A 17,249-nucleotide genomic window follows, 5' to 3' on the forward strand; every position below is an offset into this window, starting at 1 on the left:
CAGGGAGCGGGACTGTCTGTGTCCCTGCACGTGGTCTGTGGACGCTCCCTGGCATTGGTGTCCGTCTCCGTGTTCCGGGGGTCTCCAGGAAGCAAGCAGCGACTCCTCTGCAGTTCCTGCAAGACAGCCTTCCCCTCCCTTTGCCCCCCTTCCCTGGTTCTGCTGTGAGCAGTGTCTGGGCTGCAGGCTATAGCAACCCTTCTGCCCCACACAGCCTCACAGCCACAGCAAATGCAGCCCCTCCCTGGGCTTTGCCTGCCCCTGGGGCCCCTTGCCCCTCAGGGAGTCTAGGGCAGACTCCAGCAGTCCCCACCCCAGCTCTGCTGTGCTCATCCAGCCTCACCAGCTGCAGTCAGGTCTCTTCAGACTTGGGATCTCCACACTAGCAGTTCCTGCCTGCTCCTGCCACCACCTTCTCCACTCTGCTCCTGCAGGCCTCTCTCAGGGGCTCTCCGAGGGACCACTGTGCTGAGACTCTGAATCCAGACTCCAGCCTGTCCCTCAGCCCCCTCTCTCTCTCGTTCCCCCCGCAGGAAAAACTGCTCCCCCTTTTATCCAAGCCTCTCAGCCAATCCCAGCTCAGGGCCCTTCCTGGGCTTTTCCTAACTGGTTCTCTTTCAAACTTTGCTGGGGTTACATCACCCCTCCCACTTCCAACAGGGCTGCTCCCAAACAGCTTCACTTGCCCTCAGAGCCTACAGTGTCCCCTCTGGGGCAAACTCTGTCTCTGCCAGGCAGCTCTTCCCATTCTGTTTAGGTGGGTCCATTTTTGAAAGGCTGCTACATATATGTAATACGACTGTGACATACACAGGTTGGGAAATTTATTACATTTTTCTCTCTTTAAAGCAAATGGGGTTGGGTAGGTGTAGATTTTTAGGATGTCTGTATATGTCTACAGCAGTGTGAAAAAGGGATTCTAAAGTACCCCAGTGTCTGCAACACTGGGTTGTTCCCTGGCTTGTTTCTTAAAGGAGCAGGGAGGCTGCTTTGAAGGGATGATGTTAAACTTTAAAGGTTGTAGTAATCAAAAAAAAACAAAAAACTGTAGGGCATAGTTTTATACCAAAGTAAAATGGGAATCAATCCACTAAAATAACCATGGTTACACTGGCATAAAAGACCTCTAAGTGGGACCAAAATCAAGGTAATAATGGTTATTAAGGGGAATAATGGTCATTATTAGTTAACAGTTGTGTCTATGAGTACAAAGGTAGTTTTATTTAATACTCTACAGCCTGTAGGAATGCATCCTTTAATTACTACAGAATCATCTTTAAGATTTGCCAAAAAACAAAAGAACCTTTGCTATGATTGAACCAAGACAGAGAGCAATATCATTTCTGCAAATTTCCTTTTTCCCCCATACAATTCTAATGTCACTGTGCTCACCAGAAATAATGGAATTCAGGATCCCAAAGATCCAATCATCAATGCACTACCTACATTTTAACAAGAGGCTCATACTTGGCATGTATAGACATTCGCTCTCCCAGGAGAAACTCTCCTGGGAATTATTTAACCTGGTTGTTCTCAGATTATTTTTCTTCTGGACTGGCCATTTTTACTCTGGGAGAAAAAGCCTGAACATCTGTACACTTGTGACCTCTCCTAGGACAGCAGCATCTCTCCCAGGAAAAACTGAGGACCTTGTTACACAATAATTTTGGGTGGCTCCTGGAGCTGGTAACATCTGGATTGTCCATACATTCACAGCTGAAACTAGTTTTAAGCACTTGTTCGGTGGCTCAAAGTTATGCCACTCCAGGGCATAATTATCTCTGATCCGTGTTACCCAGCTCATATTACACTAAGATGTAGCCACTGTAAAATACGCCTTAGTGTAAACACCACACCCACCTCCCCTCCCCCACTAACCTGGAACAAGCCCACTACCCCCCTCCCTTCCCCCCACCCCTGCACCTGGACTCAGCCTGAAGAAGAGCAGCAGCCCAGCAGTGGTGGTAGCAGGGGGAAGGCAGTAAGGTTAACCCTTCCCTGCCTGCCCCCCTGGGACAGACAGTGGGGGCAGCCACATGTAAGCAAGGGGGGGGGCGGGGCATGGAGGGAACTCCAAGGGGCAAGGGGGATCCCTGAGGGTGGGGGGAAGCAGTCCTTCAGTGGCAGCAGCATTTCTAGTCAGGCAGTGCTGAGGGAGTCAATTGACTTCATGGATCATTGTAATCTGATCCCTTCCCCTCTTCATTCCAGAGGTGTTAACAGCCCCCTCTTCTTTTTCATGGGCTTGATAATTCCACCAATCAAAATAGCTTTTGTTTTGCAATTCTGCTGTCTGCTAACTGCTCCTGGTAAAAAATTTCCTATTTCACAGCCTTGCAGATTTGTTTTTAACTCGTTCTAATTAAATTATATTTGTTTTTGCTTCAATCGGAAATTGGATAATAGAGCCCTTGGTCCCTCATGTATTACTAAAGCTCCTAGTTTATTTTTAAATGAAGAAAGTATGTGTTGTGTTATATGTGATGATGCACAATACCACCTGCACTCCCCTTTTCAAAATTATAGATCCACCCATGCATGTGCCTTAATCCATTTTGCTTCCAACAAGGTGAAGCCTTTTCCTAAACCACATCTCTCACCCAATTGGAAGCTGCCACAGACTTTCACAAACAGGCTATGAAAATGGGCATACATCTTTTCTCGTATCTTCTGTGTAAATCTGCCCTAGTCTTCCTCACTGCCAAAAGAGAATCACCTGCTTTCAGCCAGGTGTATGCTGGTTGTCGCAGAGCACTGAGGTGCCCTGCTCCTAGAGAGGGGAAACTGCCAGGGAGAGAGCCCTGGCAGGGAATAACGAGCACAGCTGTGGGTTGCCCGGGGCAACCAGGAAGTCTGCTGACCAGAAGGGGCAGGGCCTGGCCCTCATAAGGCCCAGGGGTTGAGGCCAGGCTAGCAGTTACCTGCCAGCAGCCAGACAGAGAGGAGCTCCTGAAGCTAAGATGCGAGAACCACTGGTACTACTCAAGCCAAGTAAAGGATGGTGGCTCTGGGACATTGGAGTAATGTTGTTATAGCCAGGCGGCCTTAAGTTAAGTTGTAGCCAAGAGGCTTGTGTTTGCTTTGTTGTTATGTATTACACCAGTGGTTTGGGTGAGGCTATTAGGGGTTGTAGGAGGCCTCAGGGGGAACCCATGGCGGCATGGGGACCCCGGTGCCAGTGAGGGCGCAGCATACTCATAGGGACCCACAGTGGTGTGGGGGCCCCAGCACCAGTGAGGGCGCAGCATACTCATGTGGGACCCAGTGTAGCGTGGGGATCCCAGCGCCAGCGGGCGCAGCACCCGGGGTGCATAGACCCCAGCCCCGAAGAGGGGCGTTTGAGAAGCCCAAGTGTGGGCATGGAGAGCCCCAGAAACGGGGCAACATTATTGGAGAGCCCAAGTTGGGGGGTGTTATAGGCGAGCCCCAGAGAGGGGGTGTTATTGAGAAGCCCAGTCTGGGCGTGGCAAGCCCCAGACAGGGGGCGCTATTGAGAAGCCCCAGTGCAGGCGTGGCGAGCCCCGGAGAAGGGGTACTATTGAGAAACCCCAGTGTGGGCGTGGTGGGCCCCTGAGGAAGGGCGTGGTACTGCAGTAAACCCCGGAGAGAGGGGGTAGTAGTGCAGTGCGCCCTGGAGAAAGGGGGTAGCAGTGCAGTGGGCCCGAGAGACAGGTGGCGTGACCAAGAAGGCCCAGAGTGGGCGCAGTGGGTGCAGAGAGCCCTAGGAAAAGGGCAGCATTGGAGAGAGAGCCCCAAGGGAGGGGCAGTATTCTAGAGAAGACCCAGAGTGGTACAGAGAAGGCCCTAGAGGAGAGGGCAACGGTACAGAGAAGGCCCTAGAGAGTGGGCGAGTGTATTTTGACAGACCAACGCCTAGTCCAACTGCGAGGCTTGGGGCGTGGTATCAGGGGAGGTTGGAGCCATGCGTAGCCCAGGCTAGGGTGCCCGGGAAGCACCCATCATACAGGGAGACCCCCGGAGAGTCCGGGAAACCACGGGGACGGAGGTCCCAACTAACCATGGCCAGGAAGACGTAAGGCAGCCTCCCCAACTTTATCTAACATCAAAGACGTGGCGGGCAAGAATCTGAGGGTGCCCTTGGGCTGACTTGGCACAGAGGAAGGGGGCCTTAAGGAGATCACGGCCCTCCTGTAGGACCCCACCGTGACACTGGTCTCTGGGTTCTTTTTCAGATTGCTGCTGGCTCTCTCTTAAAGTGACATAACAACATGATTATAGCTATGTAGGATAAACTGAGCGGCATAAGTTTATGGGCCTCTTGTATCTGAAGTTCTTTGATGCTATACTTGTGCCAGAAAAATAAATAATACATTTGTAGAACAACATCAAAAGATTTCCAAATATAAAGTCACACAGCCTGTTTCTGTCTATTCTTCCTCAGACATTATATAATAATATCTGTCTGTGTCTTACTTTATAGACTGTCCCACTGTCTAACACTGCACTTGAAGTCTCACTTGTGTCCTGCCTTAGACAAGTGCAGTTATGAACATGTCAATAATTCAAAGAACAAATTCTCCTAGGATCCCTATGCTAATTTCTAGATCCTATGAAATTGCCCTTGTGTTATTCTTTCTAAATTAGAAGTCTATTAAACCGTGGAATAGCCTTCCATGGGAAACAGTGGATGTCCCATTACTTGCATCATGTGCAATTAAACTGGCAAATATACAAAAGGGAATAATCTTGCACTGACTTTAAGGGGTGGGGGGGACGACTGGGAATAGATAAACTAATATCAATAGGCTCTTTTTATTTCTGATCTGTGCAATTCCTATGGAAGACATAGCAATAAAAAAGGCATTAGAATGAACAAGGAAAATGATCTCCAAAGCAAACCAACATGCTAGTTAAAAAGAAAAAGGGCAAGATCCCTAAGAGCATATCTCCACCTCAGAATTAACTCACTCGATAGGCACCCAAGTGTGAGCAAAGCCATCACTGAGTTCCTGCACTGCATCTTTACTGGTGCTACACTCACCCATGTGTATCACTAGGACTTCTGGAATCATATTCCAGGGTTCTTTATACTGCAGTAAGATGAGTCCCTCTTTTGCAGGGAGAAATTGTCTGTCCTTCTGGGCACATGAGGAGAATTGTGGGGGACAATCCACAAGCAAGTCATTTAGCCTGCATCTTCACTGCAAACTTTCTCTTTGGCTGCAAATAGATGCCGCATTTGATTCAGGCCTGACTGTTGCAGGCTTTGAACTGGATCAAAAGAGGTGCAGCACATGCATTGATGCACATCACCCTTCCAAGCTGCATTGTTGCTGCTTTGCCAAAGAAGAGTGCAGAGCCTGGCTGGTTTGCCTGGAAAAAAGAGCAATAACTTGTCTCCCATGTCCTGGGAGAAAGCATTAGCGCGTTGTATCTTGTATGCTTTGGAGGACTTAAAGTAGGACAGTGGACTTGTACATCTCTAGGAGCTGGGGACAAAAGGTTTTCTCCCAGGATAAATGCAACACCTATTGACAGCCTTAGAAATAAGGCATTTCTAAAGGAGGAGCTAAAATGTGTATTTCCATGCACCCTACGATTTTCTAATTGCTCATAGAAACATAGGGTAACAATTTCAAAAGCACCAAAGTGTATATTTTTTGTTGTTATTATTAACATTCTACATATAATTTTTACCGTTTAGCTTCTCAATGAAAGCAAACCAATCATTTTAGGAGGTTAAAATATTTCCAGGTGGAAACCTTTAAATAAGGCCAGAATTACTTCTGCTGAGCAATTTTTGAAGGATTCCAGCTGGTATAATAATGTGTTAACAATGGGCCAGCTCATAATTAGGCACCTAAATAAGCGGCCAGGTATTCAAACTTTGAGTGCGTGCTGAGGGCTGAGCTTCTTTGAAAACCTGCCCATAGTGGTCACATCCGAGCCACAAGGGCTAAGGTCTTGACAGTCTAGCGCACTGTCAGGCATTCCTTCTTAACTTCTGTCATTGACAAAGCTAAAAGTTCCACTTACTAATAGGAATCCAAAACTGAAAAAATAATCAGTGTTTAAAAACAGTTTTGGGTCTTGGTAATCCATTGCCCCATACTTTGGACAATCAGATATGGTGGTAGGAGAAAAATTGTCCCAAATTAGAAATGTTTTTCCATCCACATTGTGCTCCCTCCACTCTGGTGACTACACAGGTATAATGTGATGAAAACTCAGGCACCTAATAGTTATTAAGAGAGTGAGAAATAAATGCCAAAATGACAGGTTTCTTAATTGTAGCGGGCAATTGGACATTAATAGATTTTTGTTTTTTATTTTATTTTGCCTTTTTTCCAGTGGTCACCTACATTTCTCTCCATTGCTTAACTGGAGCAAAATCTGAGTGAAATTTCTAGGAATGGTTAGAAACTGATGTCTTATATCCAGTATCTCACACCAGAATAAAATGGGAAAATCCCTTTCTAAATGGATGTCTGCTCCTAACCCCCTGAGTGCTTAATATGGCTATGCAAAGCTTTGGTCATGGATTCGATTGGGAGGAGAGTCGGCCCAATTCGGTGGCCGAATCTCTGAATCAAATCAGGAGACGCATTAATCTCTCTGAATCGAATTGGAAGCCTCCAATTCGATTTGGAGGGATTCAGAGAGATTCAACAATTTGGACATAGACACAGCTTTATATGTTTTTTCTACGTACCTCAGAGTACCAGGCAGCTCATGAACGCTGAGATGGTGGGGCAGATGGAGCATCCCACAGGAGTGCAGGGGGGTCCCCAGAACACTTGGCAGCAGACCCAGAGGTGAACCAGAAGCATTTCCAGTCCACTTCCGGATCTGCCACAGAGCCCACAGGGGACCCCCCCCATCCCCTGTCTTGGTGACTGGTGCCTCCTGGGTCTGGGGGGCACCTGGGGTCCCCTGCAGCCAATTGCCAAGCTAGGGAGGTGTGAGGGGGGACCTGGAATTGGACCAGCAGCAGACCTGGAATTGGACCAGAAGTACTTCTGGTCCACTTCTGGGTCCACTGCTGAGTATGTGTGAGGGCCCCCCCCGCTCCTGTGGGATGCTCCATCCACCCCACCATCTCAGCATTCATGAGCCGCACCTGGTACCTTGAGGTATGTAAAAAAAAAAACATTTAAAGCTGTGTCTATGGCCAAATCGCTGATTCTCCAAATCAGAATTGAATCTTCAGATTCAAATTCGGCCAAATCGAATCGAGACAGTGATCCGAATCAGCGAATTGAATCACTGTCCCCTGAATCGGGCCAAACCTGAATCCGAATCCAATACAGCCCATTTCACATACCCCTAGTGCTTAAGCAGCATTTAAGTCTTCCTGTGTGTACCATTGCATGCTTCTGCCCTCCAGTATATAAATGCAATAATTGCAGGGTCACTCTGGAGGGATAGCTCAGAGATGCACATACAACCACTCCTATATTAAACTCTGTTTCCACTCATTAAAAGTAAAAGTGCCTCATTAAAATGCATTCCATCCCCCACATCTTAAAAGATTCTAGTCCACCCTGCAGAGAATTGTTAATAGACAACTGGAAATTAAGGGGGAGGAAAGCTAAACAAAGACTAGAAATAGCAAGTCACAGGCAAAACTTCACCAATCATCCAATCAGTTAATCATGTTCCATTTCATCTCATCCTTCTTTGTGTATTATACTGTTGTCTGTTAGATTGTAAACGCCTCATGGCAAGGGCCTTGGCTTCATCCCTGTTTGTAATTCACTTGACCAACTACTATTTAAAAGCCAAATTAAAAAAATCTTGATTAGTTAATTGAGGAAGAATGTTCTTACCTCACTCAGCATCCCTGATTCTCTGCCTCAGTGAATGGCTCCAGGCAAGATCCTCAAATAACAGAGTATTTGCAAAGTTTGACCTTGTACTTAAAAATGCCACAAAAACTGTTTATTTGACAGAGGAAGTTTGATATAGTAAGTAACTACTATTTAGTCTGGCTCCTGCTTCTAAAATATTCCTTATATAACCAAAAATGTAAAATAACACAAAATGGACTAGTAATTTGTTCCCAAAGTCTCTGTACCATTTGAATAGCTATTCACAGTGAATGGCAAAACCCTCCAGGCAGTGGACAAGTTCATGTATCTCACTGCACTGAGACGTGCAATTCACATCGATGATGAAACCAATGCCAGAATTGCTAAAGCAAGCTTGGCCTTCTGTAGACTACGTGCAAATATGTGGGAGCACAGAGGCATCAGTCCACATACAAAACTGAAGGCCTACAAAGCCATTGTGCTGCCAATCCTGATGTATGCATGCGAAACCTGGACAATGTACAGACGCCATGCTATGAAACTGAACCACTTTCACATGGGCTGTCTGAGAAAACTGATAAGGATAAGATGGCAAGACAAGGTCCCAGACACTGAGGTTTTTACACAAGCAGGCATTGCAAGCATCCACACTCTGCTGATGAAATCACAAATGAGATGGGCAGGCCATGTCACCAGGTTATCAGATGAGTAACTGCCAAAGATCTTTACAGTGAGCTGAAGGAGGAAAAGTGCTCTCAGGGAGGCCACAAGAAACAATTCAAGGACTCTCTCAAGTCATCCTTGAAACATTTCAACATCAACCTGAAGTCTTGGGAAGATCTTGCCCATGAGAGCTCTACCTGGCAAAACCTCATCCATACTGGAGCTACTATCTATGAGCGAACTGCAGAGGGAGAGCAGAAGTGCAAACAGCGTAAATCTCACAACAGCAGCATGTCTGCTATTGATCAAGCAACCCAAAGTAGCATATCTTTCTCAGTGTGCCATAGACAATTCAAAGCATGAATTGGCTGGATCAGCCATTCACGTGTTCACAGAAACCAAACCAACCAGCAATGTCATGGTCATCTTAAAATTCAAAGGATAAACAACAACAACACCACCATTTGAGATGTCATTCTCCCTGGGCGCATCTACACGTGCGCCTGACTGTGCAGGTGTTAGTGCACAGTGTTTTAGTACTTGCAAGTACTAAATGACTGCACCACAGTAATACACGGTCCTGGCACTGCACAGGTCATTTCTAACCCTACTGAGCAGTAGCAGCAGCATCATGGTTCATGCCATTGCTGTAGTGACAAACTACAGCTGTGTAGATGTGCCTCCTATTGACTAAAACAGCTGTTACCAGCTGTTGTCCATCACTCCTACCCAGTTTACTTAGCTGTCCCTTCTGACAGAAATCTGTTTTCCACAATATTGATCCTATCACCTTGTTTTCATATTAGCTGGTGGTGGTACCAAAGAAAGGTGGGAGGGAACAGGAGAGGTGGAGTTCTCTGTTTTAAGGGAACTGTTTCATTTTGATTGGTCTAGTGGTCACCAAGAGACATGAAAAGCCTTAGGGCCAAATTTGGCAACATAATCAATGTCAATTACAAGACTCAGGTTCATCTTTTTTCATAGGTGAACACAAGCAGCACAAGCTGCATATTTCAAATGCCATTTGCTTGCATAAACCTGGGGGTGTAGCTATGTAAATTTTGCTACATGTGGACAGCAGAGGTAGAGGTAGAAGTTGCATAACTGTAGGTATGCACACACTAATGGAAATGAAAATAAGCCTTCTCCCTCTGAAGATAACTGCCTATGAAAGCATTAAGCTTCCATTTAATTAGCATTTTTTTATTTTTCATATCTTCAACCATACCAGCTGAGATGCTTCACCAGTTCTTCTGTGTAGCTGTAACTTTTGTGAGTAGGCAGTATAGGAATACAAGGAACATAAATGTTTATATAATGGGAAAAATTTGAGACCATGATATAGAGAATAATAAATCAATTTAAAAATTAGGAAGAATTTAATCCGGTGAAACACAAATTCCCTAATTAGAGAATAGTCAGTAGCTTGAGTGCCAAGTTGAATGTGTCAAAGTTCCACCACTTCAGGCAAGGGTTAACTCTGGGTTGTGCCACATACCTTATGTTGGGGTAACTGCAGTCTGCTCTACAGAAATAAAGTGAGCAATTTGCAATCCTCCAGCCTCCCAGGATGCACCACTCACAGACCCCCCAAGAAGGGATAGAGCCCAGATGTCTTTGCTCTCAGCCATGCTGCTGTTTACCAGCCCTCTGGTTTCAAGTCAGAGCTGTGCAGGCAAAAAATAGTATTAACCCTTAATGTGCAACTTCACAGCATATTCTAACTTTAACACTGCTTAGTATTCCACAGATTTAATATGGTCTAAGGGTGTTGTGTAATGTCACCCTTAGTGCTTTAGGTATTTCAGTGACCAGCAATACCAGGAAACTCTGGATGACAAATGCTCAAGAGGGAAGGATGCATTATTGATACTCAAATGAATTAAAGATGACTTGCATATGAAACTGAACACTTAACTAATCTAAAGGGGAAACAAACCATGATCTCTTCTCTCTATCCTTTCCCCTAAGATTTTTCTTACTGCCAGCGGAGAGGGATAAAAATGGGGCAAGATAACAATAACAAAGCCTTCTCCAGAGAAGGTCGCTGCAACTCACAGACTCTGTCCAGAGTCATGCTGTGCACTGACAAGTCTGTTACATTAATTGTAGAGTGGATATTAGCACCCATCTTTCTGCACCAGGCTCTGAACATTAAACTAATTATCAGGTTTCAACACTGCATGGCTTCCCAGCACAAAAACAGTTGCTGCATAAATCATCATACATGAGCGGCATTTAGACAGAGAAGTTTTTTTAAAAGTCTGTCTCTCTCTAAATATCCATCTGTTTTATATTTAAAATACTGCCTCTATAGGTGCTACTTTTGCATATTTTAAAAGACACTGATCCTTTATTCTGTAAGTTAAGGAAGCTCTCAAATCAAAATCAAGCTTATCCCTGTCTTATTGTCCATAAGCAATTGCCTAGAAGGTTATCAGTATGGAAGATCATGAGATTAAAAGAGTAAAAACAGCCATCCTACTTTTATTGATAAATGTAAAACTGTTGCTTTTCATTTAGAATCATTATCACTCTCCATACAACAATCAGCCATTCTCTTCACAACCCTTCCCTTGTCTATTACATCTCCCTTCATTACCCCCCCAGCTCTGATTTCAGGTCTATCAGTTTGAGAAAGGTTGGGCCTATCTACTACTTCAGTGAGACAGCCTCCCAAAGAGACCTGAGATGCTACAAAAGTTAGTACTGATGATTCAGAATGGGTGAGGTGCTACCTGGGTCATTAATAAACTAGTTCCCTAGTATGGTATTGGAGTCCTGGGCTATCAGAGATGTTGTAATCATAAAAGATAAAATATAAGATAAAAAATAATCATACTGTTTACAAGAAACAGGATTTTTTAGCCTCAAGGTACTAACTGTTCTCTAATAAGGGAATTTGTGTTTCACTGGAACCTATTCTTCCTAATTTTGAAATAGCTCTATTATTCTCTATATTATGGCCTCAAGTTTTTTGTTGAATTCTTCTGTACTGATAAACAACTGCAATGTTTCACCTAAAAAAAGCTACATTTCATGAACCCACCTATACATGCCTGGTTCCTGAGTGCAAGCAATTTAACGACAATCTGGGACTTTCGCTTCAATTTTCTGCAACAGCTGGAATGCAGAGACAACCTCCGAAATTCAGGACTGTCCTAGCCAATTCAGAACATATGATCACTCTATCTAATGGAGTGGAGAACCAGGTCCCAGCACCATAATTTCATTTCCTGTGCCATTTCTAAGTGGGGTGAGGGGGGTTTTGCTCTGGAATCTTGCTGTATGCATTTATGGCAATACTGAAACATCGACTTCTCATGAGATTCCTTGCACAAAGAAAATGGACTTCAACAGTCGAGAGGATAAAGATTCCTAACTGACTAAGGAAATGTTTGTATATGTCTTGTACACATGCTACCCAATTGTTCTTATATCACACTCATGACTAGAGGTGCAATGATAGAGATTTTTTGGGCCGATACCGATAGCCGATTTTTAAGGAGCCATATCAGCCAATACTGGTCCAATTGCCGATATGCAGCTGGGTTGCATGGAGAGCAGCATATCTAATATGTTCAGACTTGGATTAGAAGGGGCTATTTAGTCTGAGGAACAGGAATCTTTGTGATAGTTCTCAGTACCTCAGATAAAAATTGGAATAAATTTTCCTAAATATGTTGTCATCTATTAGTTGCAGTGAAAGGCAGATAGGAATGTCTGATATGCCTACTATGATTATTCACTGTGCTATAGAACTGACTGGCTATGTGGAATATTGACCAGGGCTGTTATTACCAGATCATGCAGGATGATCTTTCTAAGACAGACACAAAGCAAAAGGGAGAGATGAGTGATGAGTAGAGATGCACCAATACATCGGTCCCATATCAGATTGGCACTGATGCAAGGAAAATTGACAGTATTGGCAATTGTTTTTTTTTTGGCTGAAGTGGCCAGTAATGTGGCCGATAAATGCCCTGTGCATGCGCGCAGCCACAATGCAGCATGCAGGAGGCCAGGAGTGCAGTCTGGCAATGTGGAGGGTAGCTGGGTCTGGCTGGTAAGTCTGTTGTGAGGGAAGGGGTGTGGTGGGTGGGGAAGATTGAGGCCCCAGTGGTGAGGGAGGGAGTGGAGCTGGGGCTGAGGTAGGGACAGGCATTGCACAGCCAGGGCGGGGTGGGGTGAGGTGTCAACTAGGAGCAGGGAGGCCTACAGAAGGAAGTTAGGATTAGTAACACATATTCTGGAGAGGGGTAAAGGTATGTTGCTGGAGCTTCTTCAATCCAAATTACACTAACTGCTTCATAACAAGCAAGTTTCCAAAGGTTTAGAATTTGGTTCTGCAAATAGGCCACACATCAGGAGGATTATCCAGTGCATTTCCAAACTCTTTTGGGTCCTAAAATTGGGCTGGGCATATCACTAGCATGGGTTGATTCACAAGGTTTGCACAAGTTGGAAATACTGTGAAAACAACTGGTTTTGATTGTCATGCAATTGCACTTCAGACCATAGCAATTTCAAAGAGTTGGGCTGACTTCCCGTCTTCAGAAGATCATTCAAATTCATGAACCCCTTTCTAAGATTGTGTCCTCTAAGGAGTTTGGGGCAGAAGTTTCATAAACCAGTTTGACCCAAATCAGTTAAATCTGATACTACATTCAACCAGGTTTATCTTAAACCAGTTTCAGACATTTTGAAACAGGTTTATATGCACTGAGCTTCTATTCTGTTACAGGTTTAAACCAGTTTCTGATCACTTAACCATTTTATGTTTAACTTCTGTCCCTAGCCTGAGAGGTTTTACTGCTTCCATGTTAAGGGACTTCATCCTTTAAAGCAAATAGCAGAGGTTCTTTTCCTTATATGCCAAAGTCCTGGGTTCAGGTCTTCTAAGACAGTACACCCAGGAGAGGGGGACATCACATTTAGGGAGGACAATTTAAATCAGTCCTTATTTTCATGAAGTCAACTTGCTTCTCCTCAGTTCCTCATTAAACATGGAACCTTTCTCATAGCACACTGGGTCAGCATCTGGTAATTAGCCTGGTGCTTCTGAGTTCTATTGCCTCGCTAGTAAAATTTAAACTGTTATCTTTTTCCCACATTGTTTGGTTTTCCTGAAATTTTGAGATGTGGTTTTGATTACAACCAAGCCATGAAGAAAGCACTGCTAATATTAACCTTTAAAACAGCTTCAGTGACAACTTTAATAAATCAGAGTACCATATTTCACAGTGTACACATCAAAAGTTTGAAGCCAAAATATTTGCCCTTAAGTTTACACCTCAACTTATACACCATATCAATACTTTGAAATAAAAATATATTGTGTTTCAAAGGTCATCTTCAGCCAGACCCCATATCAGTGCCCTGCTGCATCCAGCCCATGGGGAGGTGGTGCGCTGGTATGTAGGGGCTTCCCCGGGTTGACTGAGGCCAGGCGAAGCTCCTGCCTCCTCCCCCCGCCCCTACCCGATACCCCAGAGCCAGCTAAACCCCGCGCCCATTGAGTCTGGCCTGGGGACACTTACCCACGGCCCAGTGACTGCCCTGCGGTCTTGAACAGTGGGGTAGAGCTGCCACTCAACAGTGAGGGAGCTGCAGTGCCACCACCCACCACCAGCAGCACCAGGATGCAGAGCAGTAGCAGCAGCAAGTGGCACTTGCCACGCAGGAGACACTTGCAGCCCCCCATGCTGAGCTCCGCTGCTGCCTGCTGCTGCAGTTCACAGCCTTCAGCCATAGCAACCACCACTGACCTGCATTTATAAAGGTGCCAGGATGAGGTGAAGGCCGAGTTCAAGTGCCTGATGCCTCCCCTTGAGGTGGCTCCATTGAGGCAGGGACGACTTATACACCAGATCTACAAAACTCCTTGTTTGAGCAGAAATATGGGGTTGACTTATACACCATGTAGATGTGTACACCATAAAATATGATAAATAATAGCAAACATGATATTTACTAGGCTTATGCTCATCAAAATGCTGAATGTTATGCAATAAGTCACCTTGGCCCCTTTCCTCAGCTGGTGTAAATCAGCATAGGTCCACAGAGTTTATCAGAGGCACCTCAACCAAGTCCCTGGTTTCCTTGGCATTCTCTTTTACTTTAATTATTTTAGCCTACACACTCCTCAACTTTTGGAGAGAAGAAAGATGTTTCAAAATCTCTAAGCAAGCTGAATAGGATTGTGTTCTAGGTTCAATTTAGCACACCTTTTTTATTCAAGAAAAGCTGCGATTTATCACGGAGTGGGGTGGGTCCCTCTGTGAAGTAGATCAGATAAAATATTACATGCTACTTGTCCTCTAGAGCCTGTGTTTAGATGAATATCATGGGTGGCTGTACATCAGGAGCTGGGAGGGTTCTGAAGCTACTTCAAGATCTTTTCATCACTGTCCACGACCAGTTGAAAGAGGGAATCTGCACTGTGAGGAAGGTTATCAGAAACATAAAGAAGCAAGAAGAGGCCAGTACAAGCTCCATCCTGCCATGTTAGCACACAGGGATTAGATGGCTCAAGGGATGTACATCAAGGTTGTCTATTCTAATCTGGACTCAGCTAGTAATGACTGAAATTTGTCGGTATGAAGAGGTGGCTCACTGGCACATACATGTGTAAGCATGTGGCCACAGTCCCATTTACAGTAGACAGGAGGTGACATTTTATCTTTTTTGGCAATATCAGTTGCAAGGACTAAGTAGACCGTACAGTCCAAACAACTCTCCCACAGCTGAAAGAAATTAGATCTGTAGCTGCCTGGGATGAACCTGTCATATCGCTAAATAGAGGACTTCAATCTGCAGGACTGTCAACAAAGCACCTTGGTGCCAAGCTGTAATGCTGATGGGGTCGAGAGATGGATATAGAAAGCAAAATTAAAATGTGAAGGGGCAAGGAGGTATTTATGTCCAAACTGACAAAATGAATAAAATCTCCCAGGCTTGGGTACACTGTCTCAGCTGTTTTACTAGGAGATAAAACCTTGGAGGCCCAGTGGGAGTCCTACCATTGACTTCACTGTGCACAGGAGCAGGTATATGAGGAAAAGGAGAATCATTAGGATAATTCATTGCAGTACTTCTTCTAAAAAGTCTGACATACATTTGGGATTTAAAAGTAACACTTGGGAAGACAAATGTGATTGTCAGTTTTATTTGGCTGAATTGATCAGTCCCACCGGCTTGTGCAATTCAGTAAAAGTAATAGATTAATTAAGCTTAACAGCATCATATTCCATGTGTAGAAAGTAAACTATTGGTTTCTTTGCAGAAGCCTAAATGGATATACTCTACATGCTCTGGTAGAAAGCAGCACAAAAGGAGAAGTCCAAAAAATAGCAATTAGATTCAGATTCATGAGAAAATGATTCTCTCTATTCACTGAATGTATTCAAAATCTCCAGCACACACAAGCAGAATGGGTAGTCACTGTACGTACTTCACAGTAACCAAATAAACCATTTCTACAGCTTCCTGTGCATTTCAATGTCTTATAAAATTTGACCCTGTACTAGCCATTCAGAACAGTCCCAGTTTGCTAATGGTTGCATAGGTTAGCTTTTTAACTAGGACTTATTTGGGTGTTTTGCCATGATGGTTATAGACTGGGCAGGTAATTTAACATCTCACAGTTTCTGAACTCAGCTGTTTTTGCAAGCCAACACCCAGGTCCCAACTACTTGCAGGGAGTTGGCTTGCAAAACTACTTGCAGGTAGGCAAGTAATTGGGAGCAGCTAAGAGCCAAATAAATTCAGCTCTAGATGGCAAACTTACCCAAGGCATTCAACTGAGATTTGGGTTTGTCCCATTATGAAAAACATTGAGCATTTGACAAAATCCAGGTGTAGATCTACCAGAACTTGCAGATGACTAAGATTTTACTTTTGTCTTATTTCTACTCTCAAATTTTTCACTAATCACCCTTCACCTACTACACACACAGCATGTCTACAAAAGAAGTTTCCTGAGCAGCTGCCTAATTAGCTCCAGAGTAAAGTCTCTGCATCTATGCATGCAGCCCTATTAGGCTGCAGTAAACTAATTAACTCTGCCATAGGTTAGTACTTGTAAACACAAGAACTCTCCTATGGCATAGTTTTTTAGGGCACAGCAATGTACATGTAGATGCTGACGGGGCTGGCTGGGGCATGCAGAGGTTGCCTGCTGGCTAGCCCTGCACTGAAGCACCCTTTTGCCCCAGCCAGTCTTTCTGCAGCACATTGAGTTGGGTTGGAGCAGTCCCAGGCTGACAGTCTGACTCCCAGGGTTCCTTGCCAGCCAGGCTCTTGTGGTGGGAGAAAACTCCCTGGAGTCCGTTGTCTAGCTGCATAGGGACCAGACAACACGGGTAAAGTTTTACTGCAGTATATTTGCTTGAGCAATGACCATTAAGCCAGCAAAAAGGCAAAATGGCCCCCCCTAAAGGGTGGGGCATTCTTTTATACTTTTTACAACAAGCCAAGACTACAGGGTTAACAAAAGCAATACTTGGGCGGTGCTTTACAAATCTTCATAACAGCATATTTCTATTAAGCTGAACTAGCACTTTCTAAAAGCTAAAAGTTAAGTAACAGTAACATTATGATACCTTAGCAAGATCTTGCACAGTGGTAGATACTTCTTAAGGACACGATCACTGTACTTAGAACAATGGCTTCTTTGTCTTATCTTGTTCCTTGCTGTAGCTGATTTTACAGCACACAGACACAGATTCACTTGATGCATTTTACTCAGAAAATGGTTAACACAGTTAAAATGATTACTTAACATAAGCAAAGGCTTAGCTATCAATCTGCCTT

The 17,249-nt window shown here is 44.5% G+C and overlaps 1 protein-coding gene across 1 annotated transcript in view; it reads left to right on the plus strand.

Annotated features, from left to right (window-relative positions):
• The window catches only part of GNAO1 (G protein subunit alpha o1), a 204,675-nt gene that overhangs the window by 97,884 nt on the left and 89,542 nt on the right, over positions 1–17,249 (plus strand). The window lies entirely within an intron of this gene.

This window comes from Alligator sinensis, unplaced genomic scaffold (assembly GCF_000455745.1).
Source record: "Alligator sinensis unplaced genomic scaffold, ASM45574v1 scaffold260_1, whole genome shotgun sequence".
NCBI lineage: Eukaryota > Metazoa > Chordata > Crocodylia > Alligatoridae > Alligator > Alligator sinensis.